The 22,450-nt window shown below is 42.3% G+C and overlaps 1 pseudogene; it reads left to right on the plus strand.

Moving 5' to 3' along the window:
• The first annotated feature begins 21,270 nt into the window (after nt 1-21,270).
• On the plus strand, nt 21,271-22,184 carry LOC100354070 (serine/threonine-protein phosphatase 2A catalytic subunit alpha isoform pseudogene; annotated as a pseudogene).
• Nucleotides 22,185-22,450: the final 266 nt, after the last annotated feature.

The following is a 22,450-nucleotide window of genomic DNA, read 5'->3' on the forward strand; positions in this document are numbered from 1 at the left end:
GAATCATCAGGAATTACTGCAAAGAGCTGTGTGCCAACAAATCGGGAAACCTAGAAGAAATGGATAGATTCCTAAACACATAAAACCTACCTAAATTGAGCCGTAAAGACACAGAAAACCTAAACAGACAAATAACCAAGATGAAATTGAGTCAGTAATAAAGGCCCTTCCAGCATTGTAAAGCCTAGGACTAGGTGGCCACACTACTGAGTTCTACCAGACATTTAAATAAGAACTAACTCCAATTCTTTCAAGCTATCAAAACAATTGAAAGGGAGGGAATACTTGACAAGGGAGCTAAAATCAGTCCCTGAAGCAAGGAGAGTCTCTTCAATAAATAGTGCTTGGAAAACTGGATCTCCACATGCAGAAGTAGGAGGCAAGATTTCTACCTTTCAGCTTACACAAAAATCTTCTCAAAATGGATCAGAAACCTAAATCTATGACCTGATACCATTCAATTATTACAAAACATTGGGGAAACGCTGTAAAGACACTGGCAAAGAGTCATTGGAAAAGATCCCAGAGGCACAGGCAATCAAAGCCAAAATTAACAAATGGGATTATATCAAATTGAGAAGCTCTGTACTGCAAAAGAAATATTCAGCAATGTGAAGAGTTAACCGAAAGAATGAGAGAAATTATTTGCAAACTATGCAACTGATAAAGGTGCTCTCTGTGGTGTAGTGGGTAAAGCCACCATCTGCCTTGCTGGCATCCCATATGAATGCCAGTTCAAATCCTGGCTGCTCCACTTCTGATCCAGCTCCCTACTAACTGGCCTGGAAAAGCAGCAGAAGACAGTCCAAGTCCTTGGGTCCCTGCAACCATGTGGTAGACCTAGAAGAAGCTCTGGGCTCCTGGCTTTGGATTGGCCCAGCTCCAGCTGTTGAAGCCATTTGGGGAGTGAACCGACAGATGCAAGATTCTCTCTCTCTCTCTCTCTGCCTCTCTGTAACTCTGCCTTTCAAATAAATATTAAAAAAAAGAAAGCAGGGAAGTTGTTCTCTCTCATCCTTTCAAAAAAAAAAGGAATAAGAAAAGGACTTATACAGGTGTTTTTCAGCAGAGGATATCCAAATGGCCAACAGACACATGAAAAAATGTTCAGGATCACTAGCCATCAGAGAAATGCAAATCAAAACCACAATGAGGTTTCACCTCACCCCCATTAGAATGGCTTTCATACAGAAATCAACGAACAACAAATGCTGGTGAGTATGTGGAGAAAAAGGTACCCTAATCCACTGTTGGCGGGAATGTAAACTGGCAAAGCCACTGTGGAAGATAGTATGGAGATACCTCAGAAATCTAAATATAGACCTCCCATATGACTCAGCTGTCCCACTCTTGGGAATCTACTCAAGTGAAATGAAATTAGCATATGAAAGAGTTGTCTGTACCCCCATGTTTATTGCAGCTCAATTCACAATAGCTAAGATATGGAACCAACCCGAATGCCTGTCAACTGAAGAATATACTAAGAAATTATGGGATATGTACGCCGTGGAATACTACATATCAGTAAAAAATATGAAATCCTGTCATTTGCAACAATATGGATGAAACTGGAAAACATCATATTTAGTGAAATAAGCCAGTCCCCAAAGGAAAACAGCATATGTTCTCCCTGATCTGTGGTAATTAATGGAGTACCTAAAAGGTAATCCATAGACGTGAAATTGATGCTTTAAGATGTGATAACTCTGAACAGCCCTTGTCTTGACTGTTGAAGAACAGTTGTTTTTATATACTATTTGTTGAACTCTTTACTTAGTAGAGAGTTAATTTTCTGTGTATGAAGTTAATTGAAAATAGATGCTAGTAAAAAATAAGAATAGGAATAGGAGAGGGAAAAGGCTGAAGGGTGGGAAGGTGGGTATGGTAGGAAGAACCACTATGTTCCTAGAGTTGTATATATGAAATGAATGAAGTTTGTATACCTTAAATAAAAGGATTCTGTGAGAAAAAAAAAGGTAAATATTTTTTAAAAAAGCAATACCTCTTGATGATTGTCTCCTCCTTTCACCTATATTACATTAAAAATTTTTTTTCGAAAATTTTCCATGTGTCCTGTGGAAATCAGTATCCTCTGGCTGAACAATGCAAGTGAAAGGACAGTGCAAGTGAAGACTGAGGTTGGTGCCACTTCTGTGAGAGCACAGCTGCCTTCCTGGGAGACTGAAGGGCACCTGACAGCCTACGTGAGCACCATTTGAGTCCCCCTGCCTGCCTGTCCCAGTGCATTGAAGAACCATTGCCAGAATCATTCTTTGGAATTCAGGAGCTATTCAGAGGTGCCCCTGATCAGAGACAACTACTTTTAGAATGAATCACATACCAACCATTACTGCAGGGTTTTGTTTCGGGTCCTTGCACAAGCAAGTTTCTGAAGGTTTGAGATGACAAAGAGGTAGAACTTGGAGGAGATTTGCAAAGAGACGTTTAGAAGGGGGTTTGCAAGAGGGACGAGCATTCCCTGGGAAGCCACGTGTATCAATTAGCTCAGATTGCTTTAAGAAAACCATAGGTTATGGGGCTCAAAAAACAAAAATGTTTGCTTACAGTTCTGGGGGGTAGAAGTTCAAGATCAAGGTACCAGGACATGTGACTTCTGGTAAGAGCTCTCTTCCTGGCTCGAGGATGCCCCCCATCTTTCAGCACTCACACAATAGAAACATCTCTCTGGTATCCCCTCCCCCAGGACACTAACCCTATCAGACAGGGTCTCACCTTTGTGCTCTCATTTAACCTTAGTTACTTCCTTAGAGGCCTATCTCCAAACACAGCCACACTGGGGTTTAAGGCCTCACCACAAGAATCTGGGGGGAACACACTCATTCTATAACACCAGGGGATGGTATGTGCTAAATGTCCAGGAGGGGCAAGGGCACAGCAAACAGAAGCACAGCAGCATGAAGGAATAGGAACTGACTCCAGGACTAGAGTTCAGAGCCAGGCCACACTGCCAACTTACTGAGTGATGGACTGTGGCTTAACTGCTTTGCACATCTTCAGTTATAATAAAAATACTGAATAAGTGGTTTCTTTGGTTCAAGTTTCAGTGAGGCAGATGTGGGAAGAGGCAACACTGCTCTTAGATCAGGGAAGTAGAACACAGCATTTGGAATGAACACCTTGCACAAAGGTAATCACACCCTGAGTTCTGGACCTGCTATGGCCAGCCACACCCTGCTGGGATGTCCAGAGCCCAGACATGGCCTCTCTGGGCTTGGTCTTCATTGCATCTCATGAGACCATTCTCCTAGCCCTCTGTTTCAAATGTGGGGTAGACCGAAAGCCAAGTGGAGGTTAGAAGTCACATGGATGGAGTCATCTTAGAACCCCATGAGGGAGGGCCGGTACTGTGGTGTAGTGGGTAAAGCCACTGCCTGCAGTGCCAGCATCCCATATGGGTGCCGGTTCAAGACCTGGCTGCTCCACTTCTGATACAGCTCTCTGCTATGGCCTGGGAAAGCAGTAGAAGATGGCCCAAGTCCTTGGGCCCCTGCACCCATGTGGGAGACCCTGAGGAAGTTCCTGGCTCTTGGCTTTGGATCAGCACAGCTCCAGCTGTTGCAGCCAATTGCAGAGTGAACAAGTGGATGGAAGACCACCACCACCACCACCACCCCCGCTTCTCTTCTCTCTCTGTAACTCTGACTTTCATAATAAATAAATAAATAAATAAATCTTACAGAAAAAAAGAACCTCATAAGGGGACCCAGTTCCAGGAAGAAGGCCAGGTGACCTGGAGCCCGGGTTATGTGCACTGGTTAGTATAGTACTTCTCTCTCATGATTACATGACATTGGGCAGCCAGAGTGGTGCTGACATTGGAAACAGGACAAAGGATCTTCACACACCCTGATTGGAATATAAATTTATAAGTGCTTCTTCTCTACCCATCAGTCTAGATCTTCATTGATAAATCACAACAAATCAACATAGGCCCATGAATTGTATGATGCTTTTTTAAAAATTTTATTTATATGAAAAGCATAATCAGAGATGCAGAGAGAGAGAGAGAGAAAGAGAAATCATCCATCCTCTGCTTCACACCCCAAATGGCCACAACAGCAAAGGCTGGGCCAAGCTGAAGCCAAGAGCCTAGAACTCCATCCAGGTTTCCCACATGTGTACCAAAGATCCAAGGACTTGGGCCATATTCTGCTGCTTTCCTAGGCACAATAGCAAGGGGCTAGATCAGAAGTGGAGCAGCCAGGACTCAAACCAGCAGCCAAATGGGATGCCAGTGTAGCAGGCAATAGCTTAACCCACTGCACCACAATGCCATCCACATGTAATGCATTTTTTAATCAAATTGCTTAGCTAGATTGGGCCCCTGATAAATGATTTTTTTCAGGGACAACCCTAGAAAGAGACAAACCTATTTTGTCTGGAGCCATATCTGGCTAGGAGATTAGAGGAAGCAAAGTAGATATGAATTCATACTGGACAGGTTGCCAGACGAGGAGATCCTGGTAACTAGCATTTGATCAGTCTTAGGAAAACAGAATACCTATTCTGAAACTTTGTTTCTTTAAGAAAAGCCTAGAACAATGACTCAAACGGAAAGCTCAAGGGCTAATACTAAGGACAGAATTTTGATGTTTAACACTTTGGCACTGATCTCCCCTACAGTTACCTAGTGTTTGCTTCCTCGCCCCAGACATTGATCTTGACAGCTGAACTTTAGAGTAAGCTGCTTAGCTTTGGTTTCCAGATACAAAAAAAAAAAAAATCTGACAGCTGTTAATGTGACACTTACTGGCTATGATTGGACTCATACTATTCATGTTGATGGTGCCCCAAAGGCTTTGGACACAGTGCCAGTTATGAACTGCTAACCCTTCAGACCACATCCACCCTTCATTGCCTGCTCTGCCACATGAGAGCTAGGCCTTTTCAGGATTTCTCCTATCAGGAGAGAGTTCTGGAGGGACATTCCAGGAGAAAGGGACTCTCGCTCCTGCCTGTGATAGAGTCATCTCATTAGACAACTGCGTGGGCAGGATCCCTTTCCCGCTGTGTCAGTGGGCAGTCTTTCCCCAGCACTCACTTCAGCCAGATGTGCTGCACAATGCCTCTAGTGAGGCACCTTACCAAGCCTCCCCACACATTGTATCTCCAGAGCCTGCTTCCCAATAAAATGCTTGCAAATGATCACTTTATTGTGCCAGATTCACAGCACTCTATCCTGTAACACCTTAAAATGGTTACAAATTTAAATACAGGTGAACCTGAGGGAGCACCTACATTTCTCAGCATGTTTGCACCACTCTTTTTTTGAGACTTTATTTATTTGAGAGGCAGAGTTACAGACAGAGAAAAGGAGAGATAGAGAAAAAGGTCTTCCATCCACTGGTTCACTCCCCAAATGGCAGCAACAGCTGGAGATGCACCAATCTGAAGCCAGGAGCCAGGAGCTTCTTCCAGGTCTCCCACATGGGGGCAGGGACTCAAGCACTTGGGCCATCTTCTACTGCTTTCCCAGGCCATAGCAGAGAGCTGGATCAGAAGTGGAACAGCCAGAACAGAATTGGTGCCCATATGGGATGCTGATGCCACAGGCAGAAGCTTAGCCCACTATACCACGGTGCCGGCCCCTTCTCAGCATGTTTGCACCACTCTTATGCTCCAAAGGAAGAAAGACGAGAAGAAATAGGATAAGGTAGCTCGCTGTCCCTGTCCCCATGCACAGCTTGGAAAACTGACTTTTAATCTGGCTCCTAGCTTACCCAAAGCATCAAAGTATTTATCTAGATGCTGGGGTAATTGAAAGCACGTCCTATGTACTGGACTCTTGTGTTAAAGTTTTACTAGAATAACTCACTTAATTTTCACAACCACCACACAAGGTGACTTCAACCCAGCCTTGTTCTATAAACGCAGCTGGGGAACAAGGCAGAGCTTGGGCTTCACCACAGGTGTTCTGCCCCCAAGACCCAGCCTCTGTTACTACAATGCCAAGTCAGGTTCTTGGTGCAGATATCCCTCAGAGAGGCCCTCAAAACACCCTCAGGAACTCAGCCACTCCACTCTCCACTGCACTCAAATGGCCTCACACCAACCATCTGAACTCAGAGGTTTGCCTTCTCTACAAACGTGGCTTCCAACACTAAGACTTGCAGGCTGTCACAAAGCCAAACGAATACACGGGGTTTAAATCAATGACCATAATCTCCAAAAGCCATTCAACACTTCTTTTTTTTTTTTTTTTTGACAGAGTGGAGAGTGAGAGAGACAGAGAGAAAGGTCTTCCTTTTCCGTTGGTTCACCCTGCAATGGCCTCTGCAGCTGGCGCGCTGCGGCCAGCACACCACGCTGATCCGAAGCCAGGAGCCAGGTGCTTCCTCCTCATGTGGGTGCAGGGCCCAAGCACTTGGGCCATCCTCCACTGCACTCCCGGGCCACAGCAGAGAGCTGGACTGGAAGAGGAGTGACCGGGACAGAATCCGGCGCCCCAACCAGGACTAGAACCTGGTGTGCCGGCGCCGCAGGCGGAGGATTAGCTTATTGAGCCGCGGCGCCAGCCAGCCATTCAACATTTCTGCCAGTTCCACTGTTTCCCTCACTCTGAGGAGTTCCAACTTCCTTTTCTCTCCTCAAATCTCCCACATCTTCTTTTAGATCCCCCTGTTCCATCCCTAATTTGCCTGAAAATTTACTGAAAAATAGAGGACATCCACCAAACCCGCAGGTCCTCTTGCACAGGCAGACATAATTTTCTTCTGCTGCAACAACAGGAGGAAGGCCCTTCCTTCCCTCTAGCCATGGCTCTTCCTATCATCATGCTCATATCCCTTCTGCCTTATTCTGTATTCCACTGCTATAACGAGATGCCTGAGTCTGGGGAATGCATAAAGAAGAGAGAGAGTTATTTAGCTCAGAGGTTTGGAGGCTGAAAGTTCAAACAGCACACTGCCAGCTCTGGGGGGGGAGCCCCATGGCTGCATCACATCGTGACAGATGGCACATGTGAGAAGGAAAAGTCACATGGTGAAATAGGAAGTCAGAGGGTTGGACAGGGTCAAGGTCACCCTTTTATAACAACTCATTCTTGGGTGTACTAACCAAGGTTCCAAAGAACTACCTTAATCTCTTCCAAGGGCAGCACTGCCACCTCTTCAAAGTCCCAGCACCTCCCTCATTAGTGCACTAGGAACAAGTCTTCCAGACAGGAACCATTGGGGATCCAGATTGAAAACACAGCACATACCTTCCACTCCTGCCTCCTTCAGGAGCCCACTGCTCCAGTCTATCTTGCCTTCTCCATCAGTGTTCATTTCCATCAGTGTATCCATACACTGTGGTGTCTCCCATCTTATAAAACAGCCTCCCCTGCACCTCCACTGCCCATGCCAGCTCTTGTTTCGTTTCTCTGTTTTTCTCTTCTTAAAATGCTTGTATTTATTTTGTGATTTGACTTCCTCATCTGCTCCACTTTGAGAGGTTCTCTGTCCCAACCATGCAAAGGAAATTGCTCTTATCAATTTCCCAGTAACTTCCATGTTGTCAAATCCAGTGGCTTTTTCTCTAAAACTTACCTTATGTAAATAATTTAATGGCCTTTGACACTAACCACTTTTTTAACCACTTTTTCAAATACTTTTTTCTCTTGGTTTCCCTGATAATGTATTTTCTCAGTTTTTCTCCATATCAGAGAGGACTGGCTAGATAAATCTTAGATAAATCTAAGTAACAAATAGTTATTGTTTCAGACTCTACCAGCCACATAGATCTCTGTCCCCTGTTCTTCTCTGTTTTTTTTAACAACCCTTTAAAAACGTTTTTAAAACATCCTTGGCTCATGGGCCATACAAGAACAAACTACAGGGCAGATTTGGCCTGTGTTGTTTGCCAACTCTGAGCTTAAACTGCAAGTTTAATTCTTGTTTAGAAACATGTCAAAATCATGGATCACTTGAGATTTCTGCTCCCTGTCCTGATTTAAGATGCAGGCTGAGTTGACAGCCACATTTCTAACATGACAACCATTGCACCACAGAGAAAAGAGGACTTAGAGTGTTCCACATTAGCAATGGCTGCTCATCACTCATTGGCCGGAAATGGCCAGGCGTCCCACCCACCAATGAGGGAACCAGGATGTGTAGCCCCACTGCAGAACATCACTGATCACGACCATATTATTGGGAGACAATTTTCCACAGTTCTCTCCAGATTCTTGCCTGTCTTACAAGCAGAGGCAATGGTGGCTTTTGCTCCAAGCCATCTTTTTCTAGAACACCTGCTATGCAAAGACCTCTGGAAGGTAACCACTGTGCTGCATTCTTGAGCCTAAGGCAAATTTCCTTCCTGTATCTTATACTTGAGAGATTTTTATCTCTCTTTGGGCAGCAGTTAGGCCAGTTTTCCCACAACTCATTAAGAAGACTGAGGTTACTAAGCCACACATTCCTCATCTGTGATGCAAACTCACTATGTGGTGTACAACATCCATACAGCACCCCCATGGGAAGTCCCCCACAGGGACAAGAAAAACTGATGCAAGCAGGAAGCTCATGTTGCTGCTGTGTTGCGAGAACTAGAGTCCTTTGCCTCTGTGTTTTCTGTCAGTATCCAGGGAACCATAACAGGCTAATTCAGAAGACAAGGAAGCCTCCACTCTCCTGGAGCTGACAGAACACAGAGGCCACTTTCATTCTTGTCATCTCATCAGAATGGTCTTTGTTACCCACTTCTCAACAGGTTATTCTGTGCCCCCCATCACATCCAGCTCCTTCACAAAAACTAAACAAATCTGGAGGTGGAAATCAGCTGTATATCCTCGGATTCTACTTCTTTGTGTACTTTACAGCTCACATCACTGTCTTCAGTACCAAGGACAGTGACCTGCCATATACTGGGGACTCAAGATATATATGTTGGAAGGAGGGAGGGAGAAGGCAAAGGCAGCATGTCTCCACCCCTCTTCAGGTCTCAGTCCTCCACTCTAGCTCAACATCCAAGAAGATTTCTGAGCCTTCAGGAAAGAGAAACCAAGGCATCAGCCTAGACTTTGAGATGTTGTTCCTATCAGGAAAGAGAATGCTGGACCTATTTCCATTCTGAGCTCATCCTAACACTTTCCCCCAAGAATGGATGTGTGTGAAGGTAGCCATTAGCTGCCTCTAAGATGAATTTGCTGGAGCAACTGATCTTTTTTGTGAATTATACCTCCGTAAAGATTACTTTTATTTTTTTTTCACAAAGAAACCTTTTATTTAAGGAGTAAGTATATTTCATAAGTACAACTTTAGGAATACAGAGATTCTTCCCACCATACCTGTCCTCCCACCACCATTCCTACCCCCACCTCCTCCTCCCTCTCTCATTCTCCATTAATTTTTAATTTTTTTTATCTGACAGGCAGAGTTAGACAGTGAGAGAGACAGAGAGACAAAGGTCTTTCTTCCGTTGGTTCACCCCCCAAATGGCCACTACAGCTGGTGCGCTGCACTGATCTGAAGCCAGGAGCCAGGTGCTTCCTCCTGGTCTCCCATGTGGGTGCAGGGTCCCAAGCACCTGGGCCATCCTCCACTGCCTTCCCAGGCCACAGCAGAGAGCTGGACTGGAAGAGGAGCAACCAGGACTAGAACCCGGCAACCACATGGGATGCTGGCGGTGCAGGCGGAGGATTAACCAAGTGAGCCACGGCACTGACCTCAAGATTAATTTTCAATTAACTTTATAAACAGAAGACCAACTCTACACTAAGTAAAGATTTCAATAATTTGTGCACACACAAACAAAAAAACTGTTTGAAAACAAGTTTTACAGTTAATTCTCATAATACAACTCATTGAGGACAAAAGTCCTACATGGGAAGTTAGTTACAGTGATCCTGTCATTAATTTAACAATTAACACTCTTATTTATGATGTCAGTGATCACCCAAGTGGGGCCACTAGTCTTGCACTGCCAAGCCAACCCTGACAGTCCAAGGAGGGGCCCAGTATCCAGGGATGCACAGGAAAGAAGCTCAAGGAAAGATGGGCTCTTTGATTTGCATTTATCTCTAGGCATAGACTTTGTAAGCTTCTCTGAGTATGCACTTTCTATGGATCAAAAATCATGCACCCACTTTCCTTTGTCCTGTAAAATTTGGAGGGTAGATAAAAAGGATGACATTTTTGTAAAAAGTAAAAATGGATTTCTTCAAGCTTACCATTAATTACCCCTGTCTCAAACTCTGAGTCCCCTGTTTGGTTTTGTTCTTTCCTGTCCTCTTAGCATTCTCCCTACCCTCGTCTTCTACGCTTCATATCATCAGATTTATTTAAAAGGTATGTCTTCAAAAAGTTCATTGAAATGTGTTTTAGATACTGACAACCAAGATGGCAGAATAGGGAGGGAGCTTACTGCTCTAATCTAGAGGAAGATACTTTAAAAAAAAAAAAAAAAGTGGAGAGAGTCCAAATACCGGGAAGAGTTAGGTAGAAAACAGCAGAGGAAACTCTATGCAAATTAGAAGGACACTGTGGATCTATGTGGGGAGTGTGGAAGCACACAACTCAGGACCCCAGCAGCTGAGAGCCTCAGTACCAGCTTCGGACAGGGAGGTCAGACCAGACTGCAGCACATGAAGCCACTGGTGATAAAGTTGTGGGAAGAGCCTGGCATGAGTCCGGCTCAGAGCCCTGTGGGAGATGGTGTAGCTGCCAACCTAGAGAGAAAAAAAGGGGATACATTTTTCTCTCCCTTGACCACTCGGCACCAGCGTCCTGTAACTGAGAGAGAGCAGGTGCTGTTCTGGATACACATAACACCTGCTCCTGACTGTGTCCATGTGCCCAGCACCCAGCTGAGAGAAGACGCCTGAGTCTGGCTGAGAGAACTGACGGGGGCTGGATGCTCGTGACTGTGGGAGCCCTGTGTGCTGGGACTGTGAAGACACTGTGGCTGCGTGTGAGGGTACAAGGTGTGGCTAGGTCTTTGGGCAGTCACTGTGGGTGACTCCACATGCCTGGGGCTCACTGATTCCCTAGTGAGGTTCATTGCTGTGGGATTTGTGCTCATACCAAGGATTGCACAGATCCTTTGTGTGATTCTTGTGGCAATAAGAATGAATATTATACTCACTGGGGCTAGCGCCCAGGCATTGTTCTCCTTGGAGGAGTGGAGGTGAGCGTGAGACCACCTATAGAGCAGATTAACTCTCCCCTCTGTTTAAAAAAAGAAGAAGAGATTTACCATGCCCAATTTGGGTGTTTCCTTGGATATTCTCCTCACCCTGGAGTACTAAACAGGGCTCCCTTACGACACTCAGCACACACCTTGGAGTATTCAATGAAAGAGCAGACACTCCACTAACCCACAGAGGCATAGTCCAAAGATAAAAGCCATCACAGGGGGAGAAAAAAACCAAGTATCTCCACTAATGCCCAAAACTAAATGCAGCATCTCAAGAAACAAGAATAATGAAGACAACATGAAGGCTCCAAAGGAACACACCAACACTTCAAATCTAGAATGTGAAAATCAAGAGATTGAAGAAATGCCAGAAACAGTTCAAAAAACTTACTGTAAAATTACTTAGAATTAATCAGAAGCCAATCCACAAATTAAAGAAATCCATATATGACAAGAATAAGCATTTTTCCCATGAGATTGATATTTTAAAGAGAAATCAAAATGAAATATTGGAAATGTAGAATTTAATAGATCAAATAAAAAATGCAGCAGAAAACCTTAACAACAGATTTGGTGAAGCAGAAGATAGAATATCCAAGTTAAAAGACAAATCTTTGGAAATTTTACAGTCATACCGAAAAAAAAAAAAAGAAGAAATTGGAAAACTAAAAACAGCATTGGCCATTTATGGGATACTGTCAAATGACCCAGCATATGAGTCTTAGGAGTTCCTGAAGGCAGGGAAAGACAGAATGAATTAGAAGGCCTTTTTAGTGAAATAATTACAGAAAACATCCCGAATTTGGAGAAATAAAGGGACATCCAAGTGCAGGAAGCACATAGAACTCCTAATAGACATGACCAGAAAGATCCTCATGACAACACATTGTAATCAAGTTCTCCACAGTAAAACATAAAGAAAAGATTCTAAAATGTGCATGAGAGAAATGCCAGATTAGTTTCAGAGGATTTCACTTAGATTCACAGCTTACTTCTCATCAGAAACCCTACAGGCTAGGAGAGAATGGAGAGATATATTCCAAGTCTTAAGAGAAACAAATTGTCAACCCAGAATACTGCACCCTTCAAAGCTCTCAATTATGAGTGAAGGTTAAATAAAGACCTTCCACAACAAACAGAAATTGAAAGAATTTGCCATCACTCATCCAGCCTTACAGAAGATGCTTAAGGATGTGCTACACACAGAAATGCAGAAACATGGTCTTCACTGTGAAAGAAGGTAAAGGCAGAAAATCTCCCAGTAGAAGTACAAAGGAAATCCAAAGTAAACAATAGGAACATTTATGGAAAAATAGCAGGGAAATTGAATTTACTCTAGTTTTTGTTCTGTAGTTCCTTAGATTTCAGAATATCCTGTTACTGGGAACCTACCCACATATTAAGGCAATCTGGTTTTGAATCTTTTTAAAAGAAGACATTGATTATATTGCACCATCTTTTATTCCCCCTTCTCTTATTACATATCATTTGTGTGATTACAGTATTAAGCCGTAGCTCTTATGTCCTTGGGAAAAAGAGTGTATCAGTTATTTTAAATGAATTTCTCCCTGTCTTTGAAGCTCAGTCCATAAGCGTGTTCTTGCCACAAAAGAAAATACTCGGGTTTGCATTACTTGAATACTTGAATACTGAAATTGATGAGATACACTATGTAAGGAATTAAGTTTTTATTTCTGGATAAAATTAGAAATGAAATAAAGATTTGCATTACTTAAAGGATAAAAATAATGATAGTGCTTATAAGCACTGTGAACTCTTTTTTATTTGAAGCATCTAAAATTCAAGTGTTTACTACGTTTTTCTCCTGAAATCCTGCTCTTCTTTTCTGTGCTTCATGAATTTATTCTTATTATTGATGTTGTAAAACAGCAGGGTTAAAGTGCCATTATATCTGTGTTCATTACGAATCCAATATCTTTTCTAGTTAGGAAAAAAATAGTCTCAAAAATACTCTTAGTGTCATTTTTTGGTTAATATTTTACCCACTAATGGTATTTTAGATACCTTTAATCATTTTAATAAGGTGTCTACAAAAATTTAAAACATTATGTATTGTATTTGAACTAGTTAGTGAAGAGTAAGGAAAAAACTAGCTTATTGAGACTGTAGATGTTCCATTAGTTAAATTTCAAAATTTTTAATAAACTTTCAGAGATGGAGATAGGTTGAGACCTGACGGGATCCATTAAACTAGCGCCTGTGACATGGAAAGGAACCCCAGAAGCCATGGAGGACATGTGAGGGCATCTGCTTGCCATGGTTGTGGTTGTGGTGTGCTCGTACTTAAAAACAGGTAGTGACACACTGATGTTTTTGTTGCCCAATAATCTAGAGTAGTGTCCTGCATTTATCTGTACTAAAATAACTATAAATTAATGAATCTAAAAAGAAACTTTATGACTGTACTGTATTTGGAGCCTTTGTACAGCTAGGTAAAGTTTCCATGATACAAAGTATTTGTATTTTAAAATTTACTGTTATTAAGAAGAACACATAGCATTATTCCATGTGCTTAAATGATAAGTTGCTTATTGAGTTTCAGAAGAAAAAAAATATGAAGTGAGTAGTTGTCTCTGCATTAGCTATAATGTTAAATTGGCAAATTGTTTCAAAAAGCTTAAATCTGTGTTTCTCAAATGTGAACCATGGTTATATATACTGCTTTGTATATACTGTAAGTGCTACAAATAGTCTCAGCACTGAACATGTAACTGTACCTCTCAAATGAATGCAACCTTTGATTTACGTGTTCTGATACGCCTCAGAAAGTTTCTATGTGTCTGTAAACTTGTTAATCTGCTTGATAATAAGGATACTTCCTGTTGTTTTTTTGTTGTTATTCCATATTTTCATGTTTAAATTTGAATTTTTACTACTTTTCATTCAAGTACAGTTTGCTCCACTGTCAAAATGGGGCTATCAGGGAAGAAACTTAAAAACAGCTTAAGTAAAAACTATACTTTGTGTTCCATGTTCGTACACTTTGAAAGATCTGTATCTCTGTTCAAATATAAGTGATGATTTGTTCCTGTTTAATAAGACTTTTTACCATTGACTAAATGAAAGAATGCATTTTCTGAAGAGATTTATATTCTATAAATAAAAATTGGTTAAAACAACAAAAAAAAGAAATGTGCATTATGAAAACTATGCATCACGGGTTCCAAAAAAAATTTTTGCACCAAAATAAGCTTACCTCCTTTAATTTCATTTTTTGTGTGAACTTTTTGAAGTACTCATCATAAGTCAGTATTTGTGGACTTCTCAAATGAGTTCTTTGTTTCTAGTTATTCCAGTATTGGAACAAAGTTGTGAGACTCATTCCAGATGAAGACACAGGTCACTGTCCCCTCATGACAGAAATTATGAAGTGTTGAAAATTCAGTCTTAAAGGGCCACCATGCTACTTATGCTGCATTTTTCACAATTAATTTGTTAATCTAGTCAGCCTAAAAGTGACCCCTGAATGGATTCTACAGATCCAAAAATCTAAGCAAGGTCATGCTCCCATTGTCTCTTCCATGAAATTTCCTCATCTGGTTTTGCCACTCAAACTAACAAAACCAGAATGGTTATTTCTTTATAGATTTATTTGAAAATGGTTTCTCCTGTTTGGGAAAACTTGGCTAACTTACAGCCAAATGAACTTCTGCATAGGGTTCTTTATGGATGGTTATTTACACTGTTGATTTTGGTTTCAGTGTTACTACTTTTACCAGTGTGTGTGTGTGTGTGTGTGTGTGTGTGTTGATTTGAGTGATGTATCGTTCAATCTCAGGTCAACAAAATAATTTAAACCAATATATCTGCAGGCTCATTTAAGATGAAAACATATAAATCAAGCACCATGAAATAATGAAGGAAGCATCATTTATCAAACTACACATCTGTAGTAATGAGGCTGGATGCCAAGTTTGGGCTAAGAGTAGTAAAGCCATCTTATAAACTATTTGACATATGGAAGCCGTGTGCCCAAGTGTTGGTAGTATAGATCACCTTGCAGGAGACTTCCTGCCTCCACTGAGAGGATACATTTGATATTTATGACCCATCTGTCTACTAAAAGTTTACTTTGGTTTTTAATGTTCCCTGCCCTTCCAATATTGCTGGCCAGAAGAAGGTGCAGCAGTAATTAGTTCCTTTGGAGATATTATCACTCCTTTCATGTTTTAGTGCATTTAAACACTTTAATTTCACTTGTCTTCTGTTTAAGTGTCTCAATAAGTTATTCAATTAATCTTTCCCAGGAGAGATGGGGTAGTTTGCATGCCCGGACCTTTGTACTTGCTGTTCTTAATGTTTTCCAAGAGTCTAGTTGTTTTTAAAGGTATGCTTAAGAAGTAAGGAGTTTGGGGGCTGGCATTGTGGCATTGTGAGTAAAGCCAACGTCTGCAATGCTGGCATCCCAAATAGGCACCAGTTCGTGTCCTGGCTGCTCCACTTCCCATCCAGCTCACTACTGAAAGCCTGGGAAAAGCATCAGAAGATAACCCAAGTACTTGGGCCTCTGCTACCCACACAGGAGACCTGGAGGAAGTTCCTGGCTCCTGGCTTCAGCCTGGCCCAGCTATTGCAGCCATTTGGGGAGTGGACCAGTAGATGGAAATCTCAAGCTCTCAATCTCTCTCTCTCTCTCTCTCTGCCCCCCTTCTCTTCTCTCTAATTTTGGCTTTCAAATGAATAAATAAATATAAAAAATAAATAAGGGGATAACTTGCCTGCATTGACATTTAACCTAATGGAGAGTACACACACACACACATACACACACACACACAAACATCAAATAGATCATAACAAAGTTTGAAAGCTTTCTTTGCCCCTGGAACCAGGAAAGAAACAAGGAAATCCACTCTTTCTTCTTTTATGCAAATTGTACTGGAGGTGGTAGACAGTATATTAAGACAAGAAAAAGTATAAGGATTAGAAAAAAAATATTTAAAATGACATTGTATATGTAATGCATTTTTTAAATTATGTAAACAATTTTAGAATTAATATGTTACTATCAATTTGATTAGACACAAGATCAACAGTGACTCAACACTAACTCATGTCTAGAATATGTAACAACCTACTACAAACCAGTAAGACAATAATAACTCAGCTCAGAGACCGGGAAAGGAGAGAAGGGGAGAGAAGGGAAGAGAAGAGATGGGAAGAGAAGAGGAGAGAAAACAAATCCTGTCTTTTGCAAAAAAACAGATGCAACTTTTCCTCACATGCTTTTTAAAAAATTTTTATTTAAGGTATATTGAGTGAAATAAGTCAATCCCAGAAAGACAGATACCATATGTTTTCCCTGATCTGTGGTAACTAATAAAAGTAGCTAAAATATAATGCATGGAAGTGAAATTGACATTTTGAGATTTGATGATCATTTATAGCCCTTGTCTCTACTGTTGAGAAGCAGTGTTTTTTCTTCATACTATTTGTTGAACTCTTAGTGTAGGGTTAATCTTATGAGTATAAAGTAAACTGAAAATAGACCTTTGTAAAAATTAAGAGTGGGAACAGGATAGGAAGGAGGAAGAGTGGGAGCGTGGGTGGGAAGGAGAGAAGGGTGGGAAGGATCACTATGTTCCAAATCTGAATATATGAAATGCATGAAATTTGTATAAATTAAATAAATTTTTTAAAAGCACATGATGGGGCTGGTGCTGTGGTGTAGCGGGCAAAGCCATTGTCTGCAGTGCTCGAAATCCATATGGGTGCTGGTTCAAGACCCGCTGCTCCATTTCTGATCCAGCTCTCTGCTATTGGCCTGGGAAAGCAGTGGAAGGTGTCCCAAGTGCTTGGGTCCTGGCACCTGTGTGGGAGATCTGGGAAAAACTCCTGGCTCCTGGCTTTGGATCAGCCCAGCTCCACGTGTTGCAGCTATTTGGGGAGTGGACCAGCAGATGTAAGACCTCTTTCTCTCTCTGCTCTGCCTCTGCCTCTCTGTAACTTGCCTTTCAAATAAATAAATAAATCTTTTTTAAAAAAGCATATGAGGAAAAGACACAGATAAAGAAACAGGTGAATATTTTTGTATGTTGAGATAAGTAAGGTCTTTCTAAGAATAAACCAAAGATGAAGATATGGAGAAAATATTTATAGATTCAGCTACATACAAATTAAGATTTCTTTTTGGCAAAATAAAATCAAGCAGGTTCCTTAAAAATTGGTAAACATTGAACTACTTATAACATATATAACAACAAATTCAGTTCTGCAATGTCCAAAGTTATTCATTAGAAATATGAATTTCAGCTCCAGCTACAGTGATAAAGCACCCGAGACTGAATGACTTAAAAACAACAGAAACCTATTTCTCACGGTTGTGGAGGCTGGGAGTCTGAGAACAGGGTGCCAACAGGAGTGGGTTCTGGCTAGGGCTCCCTTCTGGGCTGCACTCTGCTGATGTCTTGTATCCTCACACGGTGCACAGAGAGACCTCTCTGGGGATCCTTTTACAAAAGCACTAATGCTCTTCACAAGGGTTCCACTCCCATCACCTATCACCTCCCAAATGTCCCACCATTTAATGCCATCACAATGGGGATTAAGGCTTCCACATATGCATCTGGGCAAGGTGGGGGGCACAAACACTCGGTCTATTGCAATGTTTCTCACCCATAAAATAAAAGCAGGATGGGCATGTAAACTAGCAATTAAGCCATTGGTTAGGGATGTCCATGTCCCATATCAGAAGGCCTGGGTTTGGTTTCCAGCTCCACCTCCTGATTCCATCTTCCTGATATGCAGATCCTGGGCAGCAGCAGCGATGGTTCAGGTGATTGGGCTCCTGTCAACCACATGGGAGAACTACGTTTGGCCGCACACTAAGTCCCAGCCATTGCAGGCATTTAGGGAGTGAACCACTGAATGGAAGTTCTGTCTGTCTTGTTCTCTCTGTCACTACCTCTCAAAATAATTACTTTAAAAAATTTTTAGGGGCCAGCACTGTGGTGAGTGGGTAAAGCTGCTGCCTACAATGTTGGCAGCTTGTATGGGTGCGATTGGAGTCCTGGCTGTTCAACTTCCAATCCAGCTCTCTGCTATGGCCTAGGAAAGCAGAAGATGGCCCAAGTGCTTGGGCACTGGAACCCACATGGGAGACCTGAAAGAAGCTTTGGCCCAGCTTCGGCCATTGTGGCCATTTGGGGAGTGAACCAGTAGATGGTGTCTCCCAGTCCAGGGATCCGGGGTAAGAGATGCGGCGTACATTGTTCTTCTGTCTCCACTTGCTTTCCAAGTCTCCACTGTTTAGACTGGCTGTCACTCCTTTACTATTGTTTCCCTCACTCAATCCAGAAATATGATCCTTCTTTTATTGTTCTGATTCTTCTCTTTGGTAGAGGCAAGTGTAGAGCCTTATATTCAACCACCTTGAATTGTGGGTAAATTTCTCTCCAAGCCCTGCAGCTCAGAGACCGGGATTGTTGGAGCTATATTCCACAATCACTTGAGTTCTCCCCTTGGGACTTGAGGAGATCCCTATCTAGGGCCCGCAGCTCTCCACCCATGCCTGCCCGTGCACAAGCCCCAGAATGGCCTGCATGTGCAACACTGTGACCTAGTTAAGATCTCCACCACATTCTACAGCTCTAGAACTTTGACTGTCTGCTCTGTGAGTCTAGAGAACACCTGCGCTAGCCCAGTGGGACCTGGGGAACACTCTATCTTCATTCTCACTGCTTCAGGGCCATCATTACCATTATCCAATCTTCAGCATAATCCATACTTCAGCATAATCCTGTGGGACCTGGACAAGATACCCTTCCTGCCCCACAGTCAAGTCTATCCACATTTCATTGCTCCAAGCTCATATTTACCCATGCACAATCCCCAACTTCAGCTTTACTGACCCCATGGGACCAGGGGTAAGGTCCTGTTCACAGAATCCAGGGCTGAGACTAGGGCTTGTGGTGCTGTGAGCCCCAGCATCACTCAAGCAACAAATCCAGGGGAAATTCGTGTTCACATCACACAGTTCCAAGGACACAGATATTGGTGGCTCAAATCCCAGCATCACTTAGGCTCACCCGGTGGAAATGGGGACATGCCCCTGTGTCCCACAGTGCCAGGACTACTGTTATGGCTACTGCCATAACAAAGCCTCATGTAATTTATACCCACCTCTATGGTGGCTGAAGGCACACATCTTTAGAAACACATGTCTACTTCAAAGTCATATGACTACCTCCACAAACTGCTATAGATTATACAACCCCAGCACTCACAGACATGCTGACATTGATTACAGATGAAGAAATAACTCAGAAGTTACCCTTCTGGGATCAAACAGAACGAAAACTAAGTTACCCAACCGACATCCCATACTCCATTTAAACAAGAAAGTCTTTTCCTTTTTATTTTATTTTTATTTTTTGACAGGCAGAGTTAGACAGAGAGAGAGAGAGAGAGAGAGAGAAAGAAAGGTCTTCCTCCCATTGGTTCACCCCCGCAATGGCCGCCTCGGCCAGTGCGCTGCACTGATCGAAAGCTAGGAGCCAGGTGCTTCCTCCTGGTCTCCCATGTGGGTGCAGGGCCCAAGCACTTGGACCATCCTCCACTGCCTTCCCGGGCCACAGTAGAGAGCTGGACTGGAAGGGGAGCAGCCGGGACAGAATCCGGAGCCCCAGCCGGGACTAGAACCCGGGGTGCCGGTGCCACAGGCGGAGGATTAGCCAAGTGAGCCACGGCGCCAGCCGCAAAAAAGTCTTTTCCAATGAAACCTACTTCATAAAAGGGAAAGAATTACTAAACCAGTTGAGCAGACATTAATTTAGGGATACAGGAAATATAAGGAAGTGAGGAAGCATGAAACTTCCAAAAGAATCCAACAGTTCTCCAGAAATAGATCCTGACTTGAAGAAAACCTATGAAATGGCTGAAAAACAATTCAAAATAATGATCCTAAGGAAACTCAATGAGATACAACAGAATACAGATAGATAATTCAAAGAGATAAGGAAAACAATGTATCATATGAATTAGAGATTCTACAAAGAAATAGAAATCATCAAAAAGAATCAGAAATTTTGGAACTGAAATCTCCAATCAATGAATAAAACATACAATTGACAGCTTCAACAACAGAATAGATCAAAAAGAAGAAATAATTTCTTAAGGATAAGACTTCTGAAATTACTCAGAGTAGAGAAAGCAATCTAGAATAATGAAGAAAGCCTAAAAGGATATATGTGGTACTCTTAAACAAGTATTCATATTATAAGGGTACCTGAAAGAGAAAAGAAGGAAAAATGCATTGAGAATCTATTGAATGAAATAATTGTTGAAACCTCCCCAAGTCCTGAAAAAGATATGGAAATCAAGATACAGGAAGCAAAAGGATCCCAACCAGAATCAACCAAAAAAGACTTTCTCCAAAGTGTAGTAAGTTGAATTGTCAAAAGTTAAGGACAAGAAAAGAATAATAAAGACAGTGAGAAAAAAATAAAATTACACATAAAGGAAACCTAACAGACTAACAGCAGCCTTTTCAGTAGAAAACTTAGAGTTCAGAAGAGAGTGGCATGATATATTCAAGGTCTTGAAAGAAAAAAAACTTCCAACCAGTGCTGGCATCCCATATGGGAGCTGGTTTGAGTTCTGGCTGCTCCTCTTCAGATCCAGCTCTCTGCTACGGCCTAGGAAAGCAGTGGAAAATGGCCCAAGTACTTGGGTCCCCGCACCCACTTGGGAGACCCAGAAGAAGCTCCTGGCTCCTGGCTTCAGATCAGCACAGCTTTGACCATTGCAGCCATTTAGGGAGTGAATCAGTGGATGGAAGATTTCTCTCTGTCTCTGTCTCTGCCTCTGCCTCTCTGTAACTCTGACTTTCAAGTAAAATAAATCTTTTTTAAAAAGTGGAAAGGAAAGGAAGATAAGTTTATTATGCTTGCCTATGCAGAAGAATGAAATTAGATCCCTCACTCTCACCAGGTAACAAATGTCAACTCAAGATTACAGAACCAAGCTCTGGAGCCACAGCGAGTGAAGGAGGAGGAAGAGCAAGCAGTGCAGGGAGAACCAGTGGTCAGGTCCAGTGCCTGACAACCAACATGTGCATCTGTCCCACCTGTAGGCAGCAGCACAGAGTAGCAGTCAGTTCAGGCAGGTGGCATCATGGATGAGAACGTGTTCATGAAGGAGCTGGACCAGTGGATTGAGCAGCTGAACAAGTGCTAGCAGGTGTCATAGTCCCAGGTCTAGAGTCTCTGCGAGAAGACTAAAGAAATCCTGATGAAAGAAACCAGTGTGCAAGAGGTTTGAGGTGCAGTCACTGTGGAGATGTGTATGGACAATTTCACCATCTCATGGAACTGTTTAGAATTTGTGGCAAATCACCAGATATACATCACTTGTTTATGTGAGATTATGTTGACAGAAGATATTTTTCCATTGAAACACTTATACTACCTATAGCTCTTAAGGTTTGTTACTGTGAATGCATCACCATTCTTGGAGGGAATCCTGAGAGCAGATCACATAAGTTTATGGTTTTGAGGATGAATGTTTAAAAAAAATTGGAATGAAAATGCTTAGAAAAATTTTACAGCTCTTTTTGACAATCTCCCACTTGCTGTCTTGGTAGATAGCCAGATCTGTTCAGATGGAGGGCCCCTCGCCATCTATAAACACACTAGATCATATTAGAACACTCAATCACCTAAGAGAATTTCCCCATGAGGGTCCAATGTATGGCAACCTGCTGGGATCACACCCAGTCATGGTGGTTAGGTATTATCTCCTTGATGAGCTGGTTACACTTTCGGGCAAGATATTTCTGAGACAGTTAATCATGTCAATAGCCTCACGTTGGTGTCTAGAGCTCAACAGCTGGGGATGGAGAGATAACTAGTGCTGCGACTAGAATGCAGTAACAATTTTCAGTGCTCCAAACTATTGCTACCATTGCAGTAGCCAAGCTGCAAGAATGGAACTTGACACTCTAAAATGCTCCTTCCTGCTGAAATGATCCAGTACCTTGTAGAGGCTAGCCACATGCTATTTGTCATACCCCAGACTACTTCCTATAATGGAATTTTAAATGTGCAGTATTGCCATGAGCCATGTACAACCTAATGGATATGGGAAGAGTAACAGAGTACTTGTACCACATTGCCATTAAATTTGTACAATATTGCTATGAACCATATACTGGAAATGGGAAAAGTAACAATAACTACAGAGTGTCAAAAATTTGCTTTCACTCTGGCCTCAGAATCAGCCCTTTAGGCATTCAAATCTGGCTAAAAACCCATGAGAGTTTCTCAGGCATGGAAAGCCAAGACTCGGTGGCAAA

This window comes from Oryctolagus cuniculus, chromosome 9, assembly GCF_051225735.1.
Source record: "Oryctolagus cuniculus isolate XC-2025 breed Fujian yellow rabbit chromosome 9, ASM5122573v1, whole genome shotgun sequence".
NCBI lineage: Eukaryota > Metazoa > Chordata > Mammalia > Lagomorpha > Leporidae > Oryctolagus > Oryctolagus cuniculus.